Below are 6000 nucleotides of genomic sequence, written 5' to 3' on the forward strand. Positions count from 1 at the left end.
TCTACAAGCCCTAAGATGTTAGTCTACACTTACAACGCTATAGTGCAGTCACTACGCCTGCCAGAGAGTGGGATTCTCCCAGGAGCAGAGTCTACTTCCCCTAGAGGCAGTAGCAACCCAGTGCTATCTACACGGGGACTCTGTTTAACTGTGCAGCTCAAGGGTGTGGATTTTTCACACCTCTGACAGAGTTAAACTGACCAGGTCATTGCTACAGCAGTTTAAGGTTCTTTCCAGTGGGAGCTACCCCTTTCATCCATTCTTTCATTCCTCCAACCAGTCAGCGAACAAAGCAGACCTCCATCTGGAGTGGAGGTGAAGTGGTTGTGAAGGGTTGCTGGTTCTGTGAACTATGGCTTTTTCCAGTCCTGCCCATTCTGCTATGAGCAAATGGGTGTTGATAGTAGTTCTTTGGTGCATGCAATTTTGGTCCCCTCCCACTATTTCCCAAATGGTTTCCCCTTGCTCAAGTAGTCACACACAAGGTGTACTTTGATCAAACTGCACGATTTACTGGATGTTAGGACTGTTTGACCTGTTCCCTTTCAGGAGCAGGAACAGGGCTGACAGTTGATTGACTGAAAAGCTATATAGTATCATTTATTGATGACTATTGCTTCTATTATGTTAGTCCCTTTGAATGTCCTCCTAACACTCCCTGTTCATTATCTGACGGTACTGCACTGTTTGTTACACCCACTTGTTACATCCAGCCTTGGATTATAAAAATCTTTGGTCAGCAAACATTTTTTTCATGTGGTTGTATGATGCTTAACACAATGGAATTTGGATCTCAAACTATTACCTGACACAAATAGTCACCCATTTGTGCGGTTGGTGAAACCGCAGAGCCATAATAACCTACAAGACTAATGCAGTTTGCCAGTTATACTATTCACCTGTTATGGAACTGCATAAGTCTCTAGTATTTTAACCCCCCTCCCCCCCCTTTTTTTTTTTTTAATAATAAACAGGAGTTCCCTCCTCTTAGTTCCCCATTCTGGCTCTCTTAGGGGCAATACTAAAATAAGGGCTTTTGACACTAGCCTGAGATTTATAATGGCAGGTGCTCTTAGCAATTCAGGGAACAAACATGCCCTGAATTAACTGCTGCTCAAGTCTGTCACTACAATGCAGCCACAAAGCAGCACACAAGGCCACACAGTACAGTCTCTGCACTTTAGCACCTCATTTGAATAGGGAGGTCTCAGCCCTTGTGCAGACCTACTGTAAAACCTCTAATTGCTAAGTTCAGCCCCGCCATCTATGGCAGATTTGTCTAGTTACACAGAAAGGCATCCCCCCCAAAAAAGTGGGGGGAGGACTGGGGATGTTATCCCCACTCTCACCCTTCCTCTTAATAGAAACTTTGGCCTGTTGATGTGAACAGAACTAGAGCCTCCATTTGAAAACATTGAAGAGATTTAAATTTGTAATTAAAAGTCAAGGAAAAAGTCTTTTTTGGGAATGGGTATGTCAGTCACAGGACTTCCCCCCCCCCCCCTTCCCCTCCCAGCAACAACATGATTGTCTGCACCTGGTCTACTCTAGCACTTATATCATTGGTAGCAGTAAAGCACTGAAAGTGAGGAATTAAGCATGTGCCCATTTCCCAAGCTACCTGAGGGCAGATGATATTGGTTCCAGCCCTTTGCCACCCAGAGTGCACAATTTAGCTCTATGCAGGAGCTAAGAGGTATCCATTTGACCTTTTACAACACAATTTATAAAATCCAGTGATGGCTGCCCCATCCAGGTGCACTGACCATTAAGTAAGAGTGCATTGTTTCTTGAGAGCACACCAGTGAAGCCTTGCCTCTCTGATGAAGAAAGATTAAGTGGCAAAATAGAATGAAATGAACCAGTGTGCTAAAGTCCAAAAATGTGATATTATCTTCATGAGTGAAGTGTAGGTAAACAAGATGAGTATCTAGCCTGTAATTCTAATTTTGTACTCATAGTTCAACTTTCCCTTCTTGCCAGCTTTTCCATGTTGGTGCATAAGTAGTACAGAAGGTGACTGGACAGTATTAAGTAGAATTGGCAAGCCCTTATTTACAACTATAGTTTAGTGTTAAACTAGGTCTTGGGTAAAACTAACCAGCAGCCTCATTTGGACAATGGTACTGTTTAATTCTTAGTTCTTAAATTTGGAGTTTTCAGAAACAAGCTTCCCTCCCACACTTGACAGAAAGTCTGTTGAAGAATTTTATCTTCAGTTAAGGACTTACAACATCAAGTGTTCACTGCACAAAATGGTTGATTACAGCTACCTTTTACACACACCTGCTCTGTGCTCTCTATAGAATGCCCCATTTAAAAACAAGAAAGTAGGCACCTTCTGCTCCAATTCAAACCTCCAAAGCAATTTAAAATGCAACCTCTTAGGTAGAATGCATAGCAGTAGTCTAACCCTGAAGAAAAAGGTATGGACAAAACTAGCAAGATCTGTATCTGAAAGATAAGGCTCTACACGGTCTGGCCAGGAAAGATATTAAAATGTCTCTGTTCAATTGCTGGATTTGATGTTATTGTTGCAGCCCAAAACTAGTGTTGAAAATAGTCTAAAAGAACCTCTCTTAAGCATTAATTTCTAAGCCATGGTAGTCATATTTGAAGAGGAGTACATGAACTGCAAGGTACATCAGCTTTGTTCCTTAACCTTTTTTGAATGATGGACTCAAACATTACAAGCAGAATGTTCTCAAATTCCCCTCCCCTCTCCCACCACACAAAGTTTGCAACTTGTAAGCTCTTCCCCAGCCAAATTCAGACAGGCAAGCAAAGAAGTCAAGACCAGGCAGAAGGAAAAAGAAAGTGTCCTGTTTATGATCTATTAGTACACTAGGTGTCCATTATCAGCTACAGATACTGCCTAAAGCACTTTCCTGAAGTATCAGCGAGTCTGCTTCACAGCAGAAGCTAGACAGGAGAATCCAACTGGTTGGGGGAGAGAGGAAATCTTCAGTATTAGGAATTAGCAGACAGAGCATGAAATGAACAAGGAGAGATCCACTGCAGACTAGTCATGCTAAAGCCTGAGAAACATGGCCTGAGGTGCAATAGGCTTGCTACCCATTTGTGCCAAATTATGGAGTAGAAAACTAAAGGAAAGAAAAGAGCAAACAAGACAAGCCACCAATAAAGGAAAGCTGAGCCTCTACTCCTAGGTTTTACACTTCAGACCACAAAAACCCCACTTAGGCTGTTTACAGCAGTCCTTTCAGTTTCCTAGCAGCTTTTTACCTTCACTTCAACCCTTGGGCCAGCTCTAAACAGTTATGTAACCAAAAAAAATACTAAAAATCTATATTTGTAAGTTGCACTGTTATGACAAAGATTGTACTACAGAACTTATATAAGAAGAATTGATAAATACTTTTTATTTTTACAGTGCAAATATTTAATCAAAAATGTAATTGAAATGAAAGTATATAACACAGAATACAATATATATGAAAATGTAGAAAACATCAAATAATATTTAATAAATTTCAATTGGTATTTTATTCTTTAGAAGTGCAATTAAAACAGCAATTCATTTTTTTAAATCTCAATTAATTTTGTTTTTAAATTGGGTGAGTTAACTGCAATTAATTGACAGCCCTACTCTTATCCAGACACTGCTAGAGTGAGGTTTTATAAAAAAAAAAAGTAAGTCTGCACTCTATGGTAGGGAGTAATTCTACAGGCAGTGGGGTAGATTCCATGGCCAAATTACAGAATAATGGACCATGCTGATCCAGAAGGATAGGTCTTGACAGACTGCAGTTACAAGAGGGCCAAGTAGAGTGTACAAAGAGTGGCAGAGTTTTGGTTTGTTCTGGTGGAAGATTAGTTAAGCCTTGAAAGGGGGGGGGGGGGGGGGGGGGGGGGGGGAGAGCTTTAATCCAGCTCCATTTGAGGTTTGAACCTAGAGTATCCAATTTATTTTACTTTGACTCTTGCCTTCACAAAATGTAAAAGACTTGCTAAAGAAAACCAGGCCCGGGGGGGGGGGGGGGGGGGGGGGTTTCCTGAACATTATACGTATATTTTGGTTGTGGGAATGGCAGAACTAACTGAGCTAGTCAGCATGCCTTTGCTTTATTTCCATTGGTACACTGGAACCCTATTGGATTACAGTCAGTTTGGGGCTTCTCACATAAAAGTCTAAGACTCATGTCAGCATAGCTGAGAAATATAGTTGACAATGTTGATAGCAGCATTTATTATAACCACATACAGAATAGATCTACAACTATACAATAGAAAGCTGTAATTCCATCAAGGCATTCTTGTGACATTGTATTAGAACACAGCTAGTAAACTCTCACCCAGAAAGATCTATACATAAATATCGTGTGACCTTGTCTCTTGGTTGGCCTTTGTGATGATGGTAGACCAGGTGCCAGCTCTCACCAGGGCTTTAGGCACCAGATGAGCACTGACAAATTCATAGCTGGAAACCAGACCAGCTCACCTGTACATTAGTCTTACTCAAGAGAGACGTTAGATGCATCGTAAGGATGCATTTAGTCTCTATAAAAAGTGATTGTATGCATTAATCTTATTTAGAATGTCTGAATCTCATGCTATAAAGGTAATACTTAAGTTTTGTTCTATAGCTGTGAAAATGCCTGCTCTGAATTTATGAACCCAGGCAGGAGGAATGGTTCCCCACTCATCAAGGGCTATCAAGACTCAATGGGCCATCATGCAACGTCATGATACAAAGACTGGGCTGATGGTCCTCTTACAGCCGTGAAGGTGCTACGTGCAAGAAAGCTCATCCTATCACCTTGAATTTTGGAAGAAGAAAATAAAAATAGCCGAATTAGAATTTCTCTCTCCCTTTGCTGTTTGGACTTTCACAGGGCTGGAGTGAGGAAACAAAAGCAGAGAGATTCCCCAGTTAACCTGGTTTAGCCTTAAAAGGCATTCAATGCTGACAGTTACATCTGTCACTTTTTGGAAGCATAGACTAACTCATTTGTTTAAATATGTTGCCTGCTTTAAACCGGAAAAAGCTCTTATTTTTCTTAGTGAATAAATCCTTAGTTAGTTTACTATAGGATTGGCTACAAGCATTGCCTTCGGTGAGACATCTACGGTACAAATTAACATGGGGTAAGTGACTGGTCTCTTGGGATTGGGATCAACCTGAATATTTTGAGATCTTTGGGGTAAGATTAGTTTATCACTAAGTCCTGCTTGTCTGGGAGGTAAGACAGACTGGAGTGCCCAAGGGGACTGTCTAGGACTCCATGGTAAGATAATTATAGTGCTTCAGGAGTTCACATTTGTTACTGGTTTGGTGAAATCTAATTTTAGAACATGCAACCAGTTTGGGGTATCTATCGTGTTTTTTTGACAGTCTGCCCTGAGGTTGGCACTCATGGTGATGAACCATTCCGGACAGCATGACACCCTTATACTGCTTTGTCCTGTGTGTTAGTTTTAAGTGAAAACAAGGGCCCAATACAACAAGGGACTCAAGTGAATCGGATAAAAGTGCTCAGGACCTAGCAAGAGAAAGCTCATTGTTCGGAACTTTGCAGTTTACTGGAAAGTTAAAGTATTATATTTCTGATATCAGTAATGTAATGTAAGCAGCAGTTAGCTAATGATGAAATATACTGAAAGTTAATATTATTACAGTCTAAGGAAGAATCAATCTCCATCCATCCATCCTACAGCTAGTTTTCAGAGCATGTTTCTGTACTTTAGGGATTTTCCTCTTGGAAGACATAGCTACTTTTTCTTCAAACACAGGAACCCAAAGATAGTCCTATTGTCAGAAAATATGCACCACACTGATAGAACAGTATCCACAGTAGTAAATCCTCACAAGGAATTTCACAGGAACCTTGTTGGGTATACGTATATTATTTAGTGGGCTGCCACTATATTACTATGATTCACTAAACAAGCTTCTAGACTAGCTCCTGATGCAGTAATGCTCTTGACAGACTCATTGGACTTTTCTGAAAAGTCTGTTTAGTACAACAGTAAGCAATG

This window comes from Chrysemys picta, chromosome 9, assembly GCF_011386835.1.
Source record: "Chrysemys picta bellii isolate R12L10 chromosome 9, ASM1138683v2, whole genome shotgun sequence".
In the NCBI taxonomy this organism is placed as follows: Eukaryota; Metazoa; Chordata; order Testudines; family Emydidae; genus Chrysemys; species Chrysemys picta.